At 46.2% G+C, this 16,873-nt stretch overlaps 1 pseudogene; it reads right to left on the bottom strand.

The window, feature by feature from the left end:
- Positions 1 to 8,717: 8,717 nt before the first annotated feature.
- Positions 8,718 to 16,873, bottom strand: part of LOC125546807 — a 154,643-nt pseudogene continuing 146,487 nt past the window's right edge.

Raw genomic sequence — 16,873 nt, 5'->3', positions numbered from 1 at the left:
AAAACTTGAACAATACACCGGAACAATTGGGGAATGAGAGTTGAACATTGAGAATGAATAAACCCAAAATGATGGCCTTCGTATGAATAAAATGGAAAGAACTCATGAAATGCTTCGGATGGGTATGAAAAGAATTCTCATGATCGGAAATGATTTGAGAGGATGGCATGAAGCTAGAACCATGAATCATCAAGAGAACTGGTAAGGATTTAAGAGGAACTCTTCTTCGGTCTTCAAAATCCGAGTATGATGACCGGAAACACCACCATGATTTGTCGAGGCACTCTGGAACAATGAAGAATAGAAAGGTTGAACCAACAATGAAAAGAATTTTGAAGATCTTAGAGAAAGAAATATGGCTGATGATAATTCATTTTTACGTCAAACTTTGAAATGAATTTGAGAATAACTCCGGAAAGAATTAGAAGAGTCAGGTAAGATCCGGGGAAAAGACCTGTGGGTTAGGGCCCACTCAAAGATACACCGTTGAACGATTGATTGAAAGGGGGGATTGCACCGGTTGAATTAAATGTCTCGAATGAGATAACAACCTCGAAATAACTTGAACGGATTGAGAATGGGAACGTGAATCTTCTGAGATATCTTCAACATTCCGGAGCAAATGAATAGCGAGAAGTGAATGATTAAGATGTTCATCGGCATGAGAAAGCATTTGAAACAATTAAAGGGTTATGATCAACACCAAAAGCTTACATTGAATCCACTGGAGAAGAAAAAAGAACAAAGAATGATGAACTTGAAACTCCTGACCATCTTCATGACAATCACCGGATAAGAACATTGAAGGAAAGAATGAAGAAACTTCACATCCATAAGATGGATACTTGATTAAGAAACCCGAGTCCTTGAAGAAAAAGGGTGGGAGGGCGGGAAAACAAAGGCAACTTGGGACGGATGAAAGAAACAATCTTGCGAAGAATTGATTATTGATCTGGCAAACGTTGAAGGGATCGGATTAAATTGACGGGAACACGCCGGCTGAGAAGAATTGACAAGAAAATCTCGATGATCAATAAGGTTTAGTAGTCCCATAGAAATATGAGAACACCGCTTAGGAAAAGGTATGGAATCCACATTTGACTTCGAAGCAACTCGAATACCACAACACAAAATAAAACAAAGGATTGGCATGCAGAATAAGCCGGATAGAGATTTCGTCCGAAATTTTAATGGTGGGGCCCGCACGGGCTCGATCGTACAACACCATCATGTACAAGACAGTGCACATGACATACGAAGCGTCCCCGAATCAGCATAGCCAAAGACTCTTTAAGACACAACGAGACCACTGTAAACCAACCGTGGATAGGCGGATGTAACGCCCACAATGCGGCTATATCTCCCACGTGTCGGAGCACAACTTAGAGGCATAGCCGCATGGTAGGCATGTCGCAAGAGGGGTAATCTTTACACATCCCATGTACTGAATAAGAAAGGGATAAAGAGTCGGCTTACAATCGCCACTTCACACAGTACATAAATAGTGATACATCATCCAGAATACAATCAATGTCCGACTACGGAACCAACATAAATAAAGACAACCCCAAATGCTAGATCCCCGATCATCCCAACTTGGCTCCTCTACTGATCATCCGGAAAAGAAACATAGTAACGGCCCGAATCCTCGTCGAACTCCCACTTGAGTTCGGTAGCGTCCCCTGCACTGGCATCATTGGCACCTGCATCTATTTTGGAAGTATCTGTGAGTCACGGGGACTCAGCAATCTCACACCCTCACAATCAAGACTATTTAAGCTTAAGGGTAGGAAAGGGTAGTGAGGTGGAGCTGTAGCAAGCACTAGCATATATGGTGGCTAACTTACACAAATGAGAGCGAGATGGGAAGCAAAGCACGGTCGAGAAGCTAAAAGTGATCAAGAAGTGATCCTGAAGCTACTTACGTTCAAGCATTACACGAGACCGTGTTCTCTTCCCGGACTCCGCCGAAAAGAGACCATCATGGCTACACACGCGGTTGATTCATTTTAATTAAGTTAAGTGTCAAGTTCTCTACAACCGGATATTAACAAATTCCCATCTGCCCATAACCGCGGGAACGGCTTTTGAAAGTTCAAAACCCTGCAGGGGTGTCCCAACTTAGCCCATCACAAGCTCTCATGGTCAACGAAGGATATTCCTTCTCCGAGGAAGACCCGATCAGACTCGGAATCCCGGTTACAAGACATTTCGACAATGGTAAAAGAAGACCAGCAAAGCCGCCCGAATGTGCCGACAAATCCCGATAGGGGCTGCACATATCTCGGTCTCAGGGCACACCGGATAAGCAATCCGTACAACTAAAACCAACCCTCAAGTTTCCCCGAAGTGGCGCTGCAAGGGGCTCTAGTTTGGACCAACACTCAGAGGAGCACTGGCCCGAGGGTTTAAAATAAAGATGACCCTTGAGTCCATGGAACCCAAGGGAAAAAGTCTTAGGTGGGAAATGGTAAAACCTAGGTTGGGCCTTGCTGGAGGAGTTTTATTCAAGGCGGACTGTCAAAGGGTTCCCATAACACCCAACCTCGTAAGGAACGCAAAATCAAGGAACATAACACCAGTATGACGGAAACTAAGGCGACAAGAGTGGAACAAAACACCAGGCATAAGGCCGAGCCTTCCACCCTTTACCAAGTATATAGATGCATTAAAGTAAATAAGAGATAATAATGATATCCCAATAATAACCATGTTCCAACAAGGAACAAACTTCAACTTCACCTGCAACTAGCAACGCTATAAGAGGGGCTGAGCAAAGCGGTAACATAGCCAAACAACAGTTTGCTAGGAAAGGTGGGTTAGAGGCTTGACATGGCAATATGGGAGGCATGATATAGCAAGTGGTAGGTATCGCGACATAGCAATAGAGCAAACAACTAGCAAGCAAAGATAGAAGTGATTTCGAGGGTATGGTCATCTTGCCTGCAAAGTTCTCAGAGTTGACGAAAGCTTGATCCTCGTTAGCGTACTCAACAGGTTCCTCGATCACGTACTCGTCTCCCGGCTCTACCCAAAGAAAGAACACAAGCAAAGGAAACAACAATCAACCACGGCGCAATGCACAAGTAAAATGATGCAAAACATGACATGATATGCAATGCATAAGCGTGCTCCGGAAGGAAAATAAAGATCAAGGCATCAACTTGGAAAACCAAGTGTGCCGTTGGAAAGATGAGATGACTTCGGTCGAAATCGATATAAGGATCACCGGAAACGATTGCACAGTTTGCAAATGGCAAGCAAAACAAGAATGGCACAATTCTGCGATTAACAGCACGATGCAATCTAGAACGCAACAAGAAACTAAGCTACTGCACTCCAACATAGCAACAAAGCATATGTCAGTGATGTACTCAGGATACTTGACGAAACATGAACACTGAGTTAAGGCTAAATCACACAAGAGTAGGTTCAAACAAGCATGGGAACAGTGCAAAAGATATCAGCTTCGCAGACTTGGTGAAAATACTAACGTGCCAGAAATAACATTCTACAGGAACATATCATAGAAATACAGGGAACGACATGAATCTACTAAATGCATAGAACAAACGTCCTTTACTGATAATGAGCCAAAAAGGCACAGAAGATATGATGGCACCCATGTAAATATAGCAGGTTTTATTAACAGTTTCAGACTTAGCAGAAAACTAAGCATGGCAAAAACAGAATTATGAAGGCATCTTTGCGAGCTGAATTCACTCACCACAAGGCATTGCATGACAATATAAGCATAGAAATAGCAAGATGACATGTTAATGAAGCTAACCATGGCAAGAGCAATATCATAGCATGCATGGATCACTAACAACAACCATGGCAAACTTGATTAACATGTAAACAATCTGCCAGGAACATTTCATAGCAAAAGTAGAGCAAGATTAAGACATGGATGGATAGAGCATAACCATATGTCCAAAACACCCTTACTGAAGATGCTCAAAACAAGCATGGATCTCACTGTAGCATCATGTTTACATGGCATAAAAATAACAGCAAGAAAAATGACTTGGCAAAATCCTAAGTCCCTGAAATCAGCAACATCACGAAGGCTACTTTGCATGCTTGTGCTAGTCACCACATTGATCACAAAAATACATGGCAAGCACCCCTGTAAATATGGCATGGCATAGTTAAAAACACACGTAGGGCTCATGCCCATATGAAGCACACATCAAATGTGACAAAAATGCCAAAACATCATAATCTGAAAAGTAACAGGAGTAAACATTTTATAGCACTCTTGCATCAATGATTTGGGCATCAAGATGGACTCAAAAAAGCATGCCACAATGGAATTAAATGAAGATCATATCCCAATAAACATTTTGATATATCATGCGCATGAAACGGAGCTATGGTCATGGAGTTATCATGCAATGAACAGGGCATCAAAAAGTTTGGGGAAAAGGACTTAGAGGAAATTTCAACCTCTCAGAAACTGGACGGAGTGGTTCGGGATGGAGAGGTACGGCGTGGAGGGGGGTGTTTGGATGGGATCCCGGTGGATCTCGTCCCGATCCACTAGGTCCGGCGATGAGGCGAACACCGGCGATGACGGAGACCTCCGGCGATACTCCGGCGAGGTCGGGGCGGCGAGGTGGCGGCGCGGGTGTAACGCCCCGAGACCGATGTGCCAGGTGTCGTCCAGTTATTCGCTGTCGTTGTCATGTCTTTCGCTTGCGTGTTGCACCTTTGTCATGTCATCATGTGCATTGCATCATCATGTTTTCAAAATTTGCATCCGTCCCGGCCTCCTCGTTCTCTCCGTTGTCCGTTCTGAGCCCAGACACACTTGCACGCGCCCGCGGCATGTCTGAGATAGTATTTTATAAGTGGCTGGAAAATGTTCTCGGAATGGGATGAGATTTGACGTGTGGTCTTATTATAGTGTAGATAGACCGCCTGTCAAGTTTCATCGCATCCGGAGTTTGTTTGATGCCCCAACGGATAACTATAGCGGCATTATAGCCGGTCTAACGTTGGACGTTTTCGGTCTCCGGAAATAGTCGTCGGGTCTCTCTGTCTTCCCTCTTCTCAGCTCTTTGCCTTCTGCACTACATCTTACCGCCAGTCCCAGCCTAACCTCTCTCGTCAGTCCGCGACCCCCCCTCACGCGCGTCCGAAAGTTGTCCCGGACCCGACCCGGACTGTCGTTACCGTTGGATCCAGATCATCCCCAAACATCTACAAAACGTCTCCGTTTTCTTATTTGGACTTCCTAGCTATTTTATTCGCGACCGTCCGATTACGATCGGAGGGGTCCGATAGCCCCTAACTATTTCCACCTGACTATATATATACGGACCCAATACCCCCCCTAACCTAATCCAATAACGTATATAAGTGGGCAACCCTAAAAATTAGGGGAGCTGTCCCATCCACTCCTCCTAGCGCGCCACTCTCCCAAAAAAATCCCCATCGGGATCTTCCCCGATCCAAAATTCCACCAATCAGCTCTCCACCAGATCCACCTCTCCCCCTGATGCACTTCCATCGATCCAGCCAACAACCAGAGAAGCCCCTGCCTCCTCCTGCTCGATCCCTGCACCGAGCACGGCGCACCTCCTCCTGAAGCCAGCGCCTCCCCGACTAGGAACCTCGCCAACGCCGCCCTCATCCGTATCGAGTGGCCAGTCGACCTCTCGCGTGAGCGCCTCCTCCCTCTGGCCGCACCTGAGCCCCTCGTCGCTGGGGAACAGCAGCTAGAAGCCAGGTCGCCCTGCTCCTTCCCTCTGCCTTCCCTTTCTTCTTCCCCTTCCCGTGCCTACATCTCCCTCTTTCTCTCAGAATCTCTCTCTGCCCCGCAGAAAAATTGAGCTCTTGCCCGGCGCCGTGGAGCCCCTTTGGGTTGCACCTTCGCGTGGATCTGGTCTTCAGTGCCGTCCCCGGCGAGGATCCGCCCTGTCCCGCCTCCTCCGGTCACCTTCCCCGCCTCAAGCTGCGCTGCCCTCACCGGAGTACCTACTAGGTCCCAGTGCCGCCGCCATGATCCTCTGCTCGTGCGGGCACGAGACGAGGACGATGTCCAGGCCGCCCCCTCGCCCTGGTGGGCCTCGCTCAGCCTCAGGCCCAGCGCCCACCTCTGCCTCCCCTTCAACCAGCCTCCCTCTCAACAGATCTGGGCCTCATCCCGAAGTGAGCAGCCCCCGCCCTATTGTTTTGTTGGGCCGGCCTCTATTTTGGCCCATCCATGTTTTTTTTCAGACCTATGAATTTTCTATTTATTCCAGAGATGACTGTTTTACAGAAAAGTCCTCCTAGTTCATGCATTTAATAACTCGCCAACCGTGCATCGGATCTAAATAAACTTAATATGAAAAATGCTTAGAATTGCATCTAGTTTCATAATATGTCATTTTCATCCATGTTTGTAATGTCTAAAATGATGTTTGTTTAAATTTGCTCCTATGCCATGCTAAAATGATTTAATTCATAACTAAATAATCGTAACTCTGATTTTAATAAACTTTATATGTAATCGGGGTAGAAAAATGCCTAGTTTAACATGGTGACCTTTATTTGCATGTTAAACAACTCTAAAATTGTGTTTGGGGCAGAACAGTACCAAACCTAATTTATGCTCATGAGGAGTTTTCCGGAATTGTTGTTCGTTGCTTCCGGCCTCATTTAACCTTGACTAGATAGGTAGTTTTCATTTGTTTCCCCTCTTGACATGTTTAACAACATTTAATATTGTTGGGTACATAAACGAGATCGAACTAAACAAGTCATGTGGTGTTCCGTCAATATGCAACTCGTTGCATATTGAGATCCACTTAATTTGTAGTATTGTTTGTGCACTTTGCCATGCCATGCATCTTTTAAACCGGACATGCATCATACTTGATTGTGCATCATGCCATGTTCATGTCGTGGTTGTTTACTATGTTGTGTGCTTCTTTTCCGGTGTTTGCTTCTTCGGGTTGGTTCCGATAACATCGCGTTTGTGAGGACCCGTTCGACTACGTCCGTTTGTCTTCTTCATGGACTCGTTCGTCTTCCTTGCGGGATCTCGGGCAAGATGATCATACCCTTGAAATCACTACTATCTTTGCTATGCTAGTTTGCTCGCTCTTGCTATGCCAATGCTACGATGCCTACCATTTGCTTGTCAGCCTCCCAAATTGCCATGTCAAACCTCTAACCCACCATGTCCTAGCAAACCGTTGATTGGCTATGTTACCGCTTTGCTCAGCCCCTCTTATAGCGTTGCTAGTTGCAGGTGAAGATTGGAGGCTGTTCCTTGTTGGAACATTTATTTACTTGTTGGGATATCACGATATATCTTATTTAATTAATGCATCTATATACTTGGTAAAGGGTGGAAGGCTCGGCCTTATGCCTGGTGCTTTGTTCCACTCTTGCCGCCCTAGTTTCCGTCATATCGGTGTTATGTTCCCGGATTTTGCGTTCCTTACGCGGTTGGGCTATTATGGGAACCCCTTGACAGTTCTCCTTAAGTAAAGCTTTTCCAGCAATGCCCAACATTGGTTTTACCATTTGCCACCTAGCCTTTTTTTCCCTTGGGTTTCGCGGACTCAAGGGTCATCATTATTTTCCCCCCCCCCCCCCGGGCCAGTGCTCCTCTGAGTGTTGGTCAACTTGTCAGCCGCCGGTGGCCACCAGGGGCCACTCTGGGCTGGCCTACTGGAAGTTTGGACGATCCGGTGTGCCCTGAGAAAGAGATATGTGCAGCTCCTATCGGGATTTGTCGGCACATTCGGGTGGTGTTGCTGGTTTAGTTTTACCTTGTCGAAATGTCTTGTTGTACCGGGATACCGAGTCTGATCGGAACGTCTCGGGTGGAGGTCTATTCCTTCGTTGACCGTGAGAGCTGGTGATGGGCTAAGTTGGGACACCCCTGCAGGGATTTGAACTTTCGAAAGCCGTGCCCGCGGTTATGGGCAGATGGGAATTTGTTAATGTCCGGTTGTAGATAACTTGAACCTTAACTTGATTAAAATGAAACAACAGCGTGTGTAACCGTGATGGTCTCTTTCCGGCGGAGTCCGGGAAGTGAACACGGTTGTTGGAGTTATGCTTGACGTAGGTAGACCAGGATCACTTCTTGATCATACTTTTATCGACCGTGCTTTGCCTTCTCTTCTCGCTCTCATTTGCGTATGTTTAGCCACCATATATGCTAGTCGCTTGCTGCAGCTCCACCTCATACATTTACCTTACCCATAAGCTTAAATAGTCTTGATCGCGAGGGTGCGAGATTGCTGAGTCCCCATGGCTCACAGATACTTCCAAAACCAGCTTGCAGGTGCTGATGAGTTATTGCAGTTGACGCAACCAAGCTCAGGAGGAGCTCGATGAAAATCTTGTCCTTTGTGTTGTTCCGTTCTAGTTGATCAGTAGTGGAGCCCAGTTGGGGTCGATCGGGGACCTTTGTCGCATTTGGGGTTCTTCTTTTATTTTGGTTTCATAGTCGGACCTTGATTGTATCTGGATGATGTAATGCTTTATTCATGTATTTGTGTGAAGTGGCGATGGTAAGACAACTATGTATCCCTTTCCTTATTATATTACATGGGTTGTGTGAAGATTACCTCACTTGCGACATATGCCTTCAATGCGATTATGCCTCTAAATCGTGCCTCAACACGTGGGAGATATAGTCGCATCGAGGGTGTTATAGCGGGATGACGGAGGAGGCCGGGGCAACGAGGCGGGGGCGACCAGCGACGCTAGGGCGGAGGAGACGCGGCCGGCGAGGCAAGCGGGGCGGCACTGGTGAGGCACGTGGCGGCGGCAAGCGGCACGGTGGCGGTGCGCGATGGGCGGCGGGGACGTAAGGAGCCGGGCGGCGCTAGGCGGCGGTGGCACGACGCCGTGGCGCAGCCGGCCGACGGGGAGACGACCGAGTGGAGGAGCGCGGCGGCTCGGGCCTCGCAGGCCCGCTGCGGGCTCGCGGGCCGGCGGAGCGGAGCGGCGGCGGGGACGGACACGTGGCGGCGGCGGGTTGGACGGACGCGGCGGCGGACGCATCCGGCCGGATCCGAACGTGTCCGGCGGTGCGAGGGGAGGGAGAGCTAGGGTTTCGTCCGCGAAAAAATTCGGGAGGGGCACATATTTATAGCTAGGAGGAGGTAGGAGTGTCCAAATGGAGTGTAGTTTTCGCCCACACGATCGTGATCCGACGACGGAGGACATGGGAGTGGTTTGGATGGGTCGTTGGTCCGTTTTGGAGGGGTGTTGGGCTGCAACACACACGAGGACTTTGCAGTTCCCCGGTTAACCGTTGGAGTATCAAACGGACTCCAAATGGCACGAAATTTTACAGGCGGTCTACCGGTGGTGTACCAAGGACACTTGGCAAATCTCGGTCCATTCCGAGAACGTTCGACACCCGCTCACAAAAAGAGACAATAGGGGTATGCCGGTGCAAGTAGGGGTGTCGGATTGCAAAACGGAGAATGGGGAAAAGCTCGGATGCCTGAGACGAACACGTATGCAAATGCGATGCACATGATGACATGATATGAAATGCATGACATGAACAAAATACAAAACGAAGACAAAACCCAACCACGAAGGGAATCTCATAACTTAAAGCCGTAAATGGCAGAGTCGGAGTTACAAATATGGCAAGTTACATCCGGGGTGTTACAGCGGACCACTAGACGTCGAACCCCAATCTCATATCATGCATCTGTCGGAAAGATATCCTTAGTAACTACTTCAATTCCCACCTATTAACTCCTGAAATTTTCTGGTTATGCAATCTGGTGTTGGGGATACAGGGAGGCACAAATATATGACACAACTAACAAGCCCTATGCTCCGACTGTATCCATCCTTCAACACATAACCAAGAAACTTTCGGAAATTGTGTACCTCAGACCTTTGAAAACATCCGATATACTAGATGTGGCAATACATCTAATCGCTCTCCCTAGTACTGGGTGTCGTCAAACTACTCTCACCACAAAGAGTATAGAAGCATTTTCAATGTCGGCGAACTCTAGTATTCCGTAACTTAAATGATAAGCACTGTGACGAAAACACCTTGGAGCTCAACTCCCCGGGACACTGCCACAATCCCTAAATGTTAGGAGGCACCAAGACAGAATTCCCGTCACAATGATATCGCAATGATCCAACAATACCCTCGTGATCCTAAAAAAATTGAGTCAAAAAGGATAGAAGAGTGGGAAAACACCTACGTCATGATTCCTCACCAAAGTGACGAAGGGGCTGAGGAGTAAAAAGAATTCCTACTCTATGATATAACTAGACTCAAAAATAGTTTTCTTCTAGACTCAACAACGGCAGCGGTTCGATCAATCAAGGGGGCTCCTAAGGTCAGTAAGGCTCTGATACCAACTTGTAGCACCCAAGATGTTATTCTATCCCAATCACGTGATGAACTCATGATCAGGGCACAATCGCATTTTGAGCGCATAGGAAGGTGGACATCATTGCAACATACCATGTACTGAATATATGAGGAATACAAGATAAATGCTTACACTCGCCACAAGCTACAACATGAATACAACAGTTCATCAATACATAGCAATCATCATACATAAGAGCAGGATCCAGTACGGATGAACACAAACGAAAAAGAAGAACGACATCCACCCTGCTAGCCCAGGCTCCCCGACCCGGAACCTATCCCTTGATCGAAGAAGAAGAACTCCAAACAAGCAAGCATCGCACTAGCGTCAGATCATCGCTTTACTTGTACCTGCAACTATTGTTGTAGTAATCTGTGAGCAACGAGGACTCAGCAATCCCATTACCATGGGTATCAAGACTAGCAAAACTTAATGGGTATGGAATGGATAAGTGGTGAGGTTGTAGCAAGCTACTAAGCAATGTATGGTGGCTAACTTACGAGTACAAGAGTAAGATGAGAAACTACGCAAACGGTCGCAAACTAGTAATGATCAATAAGTGATCCTGAACTACCTAAGTTCAAGCATAACCCCACCGTGTTCTCTTCTCGAACTTCCTCGAAAAGAGACAGTCACGGATACGCACGCGGTTGGTGTATTTTAATTGGGTTTACTTCAAGTCCTCTACAACCGGATATTAACAAATTACAATCTGCCACATAACCGTGGGCACGGCTCTCGAGAGTTTAAACCCTGCAGGGGTGTCCCAACTTAGCCCATGACAAGCTCATGATCCGCGGAGACAATCCTCCACCGCGGGACCCTCCGATCAGACTCGGAATCCCGGTGGACATGACATTTCGACAATGCTAAAACTAATCCAGCAAGACCTCCCGGCGTGCCGACACCCTGATAGTAGCAGGACACGTCCGGATGGGTCAGCCTACAAGTATATTCTAAATACCCTATCAAGAGGGGCCCATAAACCCTCATCGTGTTAGGGACGCAAAATCAAGGAACATAATATCGGTATGACAGAAACTAGGGCGGCAAGAGTGGAACAAAACACCAGGCAAAAGGCCGAGTCTTCCATGCTTTACCAAGTATATAGATGCATTAATTAAATAAGAGATATCATGATATCCCATGATATCCATGTCCCAACATGGAACAACTTGAAACTGCACCTGCAACTAGCAACGCTATAAGGTGGCTGAGCAAAGCGGTAACATAGCCAAACAACGGTTTGCTGGGAAGGTGAAAAAGGTTAGGGGATGACATGGCAATTTGGGAGGCTTGATAAACAAGTGGTAGGTAGCGTGACATAGCGATAGCATCGAGACAACAAGCATAGCAAAGATAGTAGTGAGATCCATGGTGGCGGTCATCTTGCCTGAAATCCCGCTAGGAAGAAGACCGAATCCATGAAGAAGAAGATGAACCAACATAGTCGAACGGATCCTCACAATCGCAACGTAACCGGAACTATGGAGAAGAAGCACAACCGGAAAGAAGCAAACAACATGGTAAACAACCATCACATAGGCATGGCCTGATGCAAAATCAAGTATGATGTATGTCCGGTGTAAAGAGGCATGGCATGGGCAAGTGCAACAAACAATACTACAAATTAAGTGGAGCTCAATATGCAATGAGTTGCATATTGACAAAACACCACATTCATTTATTTAGTTCTCTCCCGTTTATGTACCCAACAATATTAAATGTTGGTTAACATGGCAAGAGGTGATGCATGAGTAAACTAACTATTTAGGCAACTTTAAATGAGGCCGGAAACATCAAACAACAATTTCGGTAAATCCTCATGTGCATATATCAATTTAATGCAAACAACAATTTTAAACATTTTAAATGTTATTATCATGATGCGGATGACATATGCAAGTTTTATGCAATTTTTTTTAAAAGTTGACATGAACATGATATGAAGCATTTGGTCGCCATGACGGAATGGAAGGCATTGTTCCGATTTCGACAACTCATTGAGACGTCGGTGCAAAAGAAACATGGGATACATGGAATGTGCAATGCAACGGGGAGTGATCCCGGATACCGGGTGTCCCATGTGTCGGTGGCATGGCAAATGAGGGACATGCATGAAACAAATGGGCATGGTGCAAACACGGGGTTCATCTCATACATTACACAACATTCGTCCACGGTGGTCATCTTGACATTATACCTTTGAAGCGTGCATCGAACAAGGCGGAACGAGTTCGTCGAGGGAAGTAGTCATTCTCGCGACGGTAGTGGAAGTAGTCGTTCATAGGGCATCGTGGGAAGTAGTCGTTCACGGGTCTTCGAGGTCGACGGTAGTCGTACACATTCTATAGATGTTCGAGGACGTCGGTAAAGGTAATCGACACATCACAGGGTGTGGTTGTACACGTTCGGAGAGGAACTTGTTGTATCCATCTACTCAAGCTTGGCGTATCCGAAGGTTACTTATGAATCCATGATGAGGACATCAATACCATTGTTACACCCACAGCCCCTACTGTTACATATACTGGACCAATTACTAGAGCTCGCGCACGCCAATTAAATTACCAGGTACTTTCGTTTCTTGGTAATGATTCTAATGTTCATGAGATTATGATGCTGCCTAAATTGGATACATTTGTTTTGCTTACAAATGAAGGGCCTAGCTTGGAGAAGGATGAACATTGGAGCAAGAACACGCATGGAGTTGATGGCATGCGCAAGGGGATCAAGAACGGAGTTACAAGTGATGATTTCAGGACTTTGAAGCCGCCATAAGGAGTGCATGAAGCCATGGACGAAATATACAAGATGCCACTTCATAATATTCGTCCATAGGCTATTCTGGGTGCCGCGTCACCTTATTAATGGGCCAGGCCCATGTAATTTCGAAATACTTAAGTATAGGCTATTTTTAGAGTCCGTATGTGTGGGGAAACAAGAGTTAGGGTTGGTTTCGGACCCCACCCTGAAGGGCCACGAAATCCCCCCCTCTTCCTCCATATATACAGCCCTTAGGGCGTCATTTAGACTTTGGGTTTTGTTTAGATTAAAAGTTTGCCATAGCTGCAACTTCGCGTACTTCGTTTGTGTTCAACGACCAGACCAAGGCGTCACAGAACCCCACCTTGATCAATAAAGCTTTCATCTTATATTCGCAATATCCAGATTGCAATCTCAGTTTCTTGCTTGTTCTTCGTTTGCTCGCAGGAAACAGACCCTCGTGGTCAGGTTGATCGTGCTCCGGCGTGGTCAATAACCCTCGGAAGTTGGTTTAGCGATTGCTAAGGCGCGACGTCTCGCACGTTCGTAGTCGGATCGTCAAGGTCGACTCCCACAGAAAACGATAGCCACCATCTCATCGAAACATCGGGACACCTAGCCTCTATCAAGTGGTATCAGATTTCCAGGTTGCTCGGTGAGATTTTTAAAGTTTTTCGTAGATTAGATCGAGTCTGTTCTTCATACCTACAGTCCACGAAAAAAAAGCCACACAAAAAAAATTAGGGTTAGTTCATCATATCCGAACCAATCTGAGCCTTTGCATAATCTTTTTAGGGTTTTTGCTTTGTTGAATTTGCGGTTGCATCGTCGTGTCAAGTTGCTGGTCTTAGAGTCTAGTCTTTTAGAGTTTCGAGTTCTGGTCATAAGTTGTCACGCCGCCGCCGCACCATCATCATCGCCCATCTACCACTTTTGCTTATCCGCCACCGCTCTGAATCCATATCCATATACCACTACCAATCCGTATCCATATACCACCACCAATCTCTATCCATATACCACCACCGCTACCATATACCACCACCGCTGCCATATACCACAACCATATATCCACCACCAATCCGAGTTCTTCTCATATTAGGTTTGTTCTTGAGATCAATCTAAATTCCGAGTCGTGTTTCCTTGCCTGCGTAGGTCTCGGAAAAAAAAGAGTCTGGAGACCCCCGGGCAGTTTTTAGGCCAAAATTTTCACGGGCAAATTTTTTTTCCCTATCCTATTTTTAGGCTTTTCTGAGTCTTTTGAGCCACGTGCCATCATAGTGATTTTTTGTCGCACTTTTTCGTCGTCGCTGCCCTGATTTCTGAAAAAAAAAGTGAATTTTTTTTTCGTGCCCATCCTATCAGTTTGACGAGGGAAGAGTTTTGAGACACTCGCCATTATAGTGATTTTTCGCAAAAAAAAGAGGAGCGCAAAAAAAAGGAGCGCAAAAAAAAGAGAAAAAAAAAAGTTCCAGAGTGTGCTTTTCCCTTATTTACGTGCAGCGCCGTGATTTTGTTAGTGTTCTAGGCTCGCGTCTCTAGCACGGTCTAGCCTAGGACCAGCACAGTACCGTCGTTGAGCGTTTATTCAACTTTGCATCTCTGAATTGATTATTGCTGACCCTTTTTGCTACCATACTATAAGCCTTCCCAGCTCCACATACATCTACGTCGTGCGTTTGACTCTCCCTGGCAATCGCTCTATCCAAGCTTTTGAGAGTTTTTGACTACAACGGTTGCCGATCACCGCCTGCTGCTGGGTAAGAACTGGTAAGAATTTGAGATTTGCTTGACGGATTTGTGACACCCGCCACCACCACCACTTGTTAGTAGTCTGTAGGATCATATTCTTGTGTGTTTCTATTGCTGCTAACCATGCCAGGATCACAAGCCGACGAGACTGACTGGGAGAACTTGACGAACAAGGAGCTTCATGATACGTTTCAGCAAATGATGAATGGACAGGTGCAAGATGTGATAAACAGATTTGAAGAGGCCATGGAGAAGATAGATGGCATGGAGAAGACGTTTGAAACAAAGCTCGATAACAAGTTTGCTGAATTGCTTTCGCGTTTTCCACCACCACCACCGGCTGCTCCTGCCGCACCTCTGCAACAACAGCAACAACACCGACTACCTCCACGTCGGGAAACAGCCCTCCGCCGAGCGAGCCGTGTCCCTCTTCAGTCGGGCCAAACTGCTGGTGCTGCTGTTGATACTTCTGTGGCTCCTACTGCTGATGTGGAGGAGGATGCTTATGTGGGAGATTATGAGGATGAGGTTGATCAAAATCAGAACTACGTGCCACCAACAGCACAGCAACCACCAAGTCGTCCACATGCAAATAATGGCAATGGTAGGGCTCACCCTCAGGTACGAGATCATGACCATCTCCCTAAACTAAAATTGAATATTCCACCATTTGAGGGTAGATATGGTCTTGATATATATCTTACTTGGGAGTTAGAAACTGAACAACGATTTACATGTTTACAATATCCCGAGGAGAGACGTGTTCCTGCTGCTGTTTGTGCTTTCACTAGTTTTGCATGTGTTTGGTGGTCTGAGCATTGTAGATTATATCCTATTCCGGCTACTTGGGCTGCTTTGAAAACTGCTATGCGTACTCGTTGGGTTCCACCATATTATCAACGTGAATTACTTCAAAAATTGCAGCGCTTAAGACAGGGAAAAAATTCTATAGAAGAATATTATCAGGAATTACAAACTGGCATGATTAGATGTGGTATTGTTGAGGAGAATGAAGCTATGCTTGCACGTTTTATGGGTGGATTAAATAGAGAGATTCAGACGATTCTAGAGTATAAGGATTATACTAATATCACTCGTTTATTCCATCTTGCTTGTAAAGCTGAACGTGAAGTGCAGGATCGACAGGCATTGGCGCGGACTAACTTTTCTGCAGGTCGACCTTCATCATGGACACCACGTGCATCATCTACTTCCACACGTTCTGCTACACCGGCGCCTCCGTCGGCTACCACCTCCAACCGTGATACAATCAAGCAGGCACAATCACCACTATCTGCCAAGAGCACACCTTCTGGGCCTGCAAAGAGCTCTTCTTCATCCATGGCATCAACAGGGCAAACACATGATATTATTTGTCGACATTGCAAGGGTGGAGGTCATTATGCGAGAGAATGCCCATCTAAGCGTGTGATGATTGTTACTGAGGATGGTGGGTATGAGTCCGCTAGTGACTATGATGAGGAGACTTTGGCTCTTATTACACGTGACGAACACGGTGGAGACGATTCTGATCATGATACGCAATACATGGCTCCTGAAGATGCTGACAGGTATGAATGTTTAGTTGCTCAACGTGTTTTGAGTGTGCAGGTTACACAAGCTGAGCAAAATCAGAGGCATAATTTGTTCCATACAAAGGGAGTTGTGAAGGAACGTTCTGTTCGCGTGATCATAGATGGAGGGAGCTGCAATAACTTGGCTAGCATGGAGATGGTGGAGAAGCTATCTCTCACCACAAGACCACATCCACATCCTTACTACATCCAATGGTTCAACAACAGCGGCAAGGTTAAGGTAACACGTACTGTTCGTGTGCATTTTAGTATCTCTACATATGCTGATTATGTTGATTGTGATGTGGTACCTATGCAAGCATGTTCCTTATTACTTGGTAGACCATGGCAATTTGATAAAAATTCTGTACACCATGGTAGAAACAATCAGTATACTCTTGTTCATAA

The sequence above is a fragment of the Triticum urartu genome, chromosome 3 (genome assembly GCF_003073215.2).
Source record: "Triticum urartu cultivar G1812 chromosome 3, Tu2.1, whole genome shotgun sequence".
NCBI lineage: Eukaryota > Viridiplantae > Streptophyta > Magnoliopsida > Poales > Poaceae > Triticum > Triticum urartu.
The sequence above is the reverse complement of the archived record's forward strand: the minus strand, read 5'-3'. Positions and strand labels throughout refer to the sequence as shown.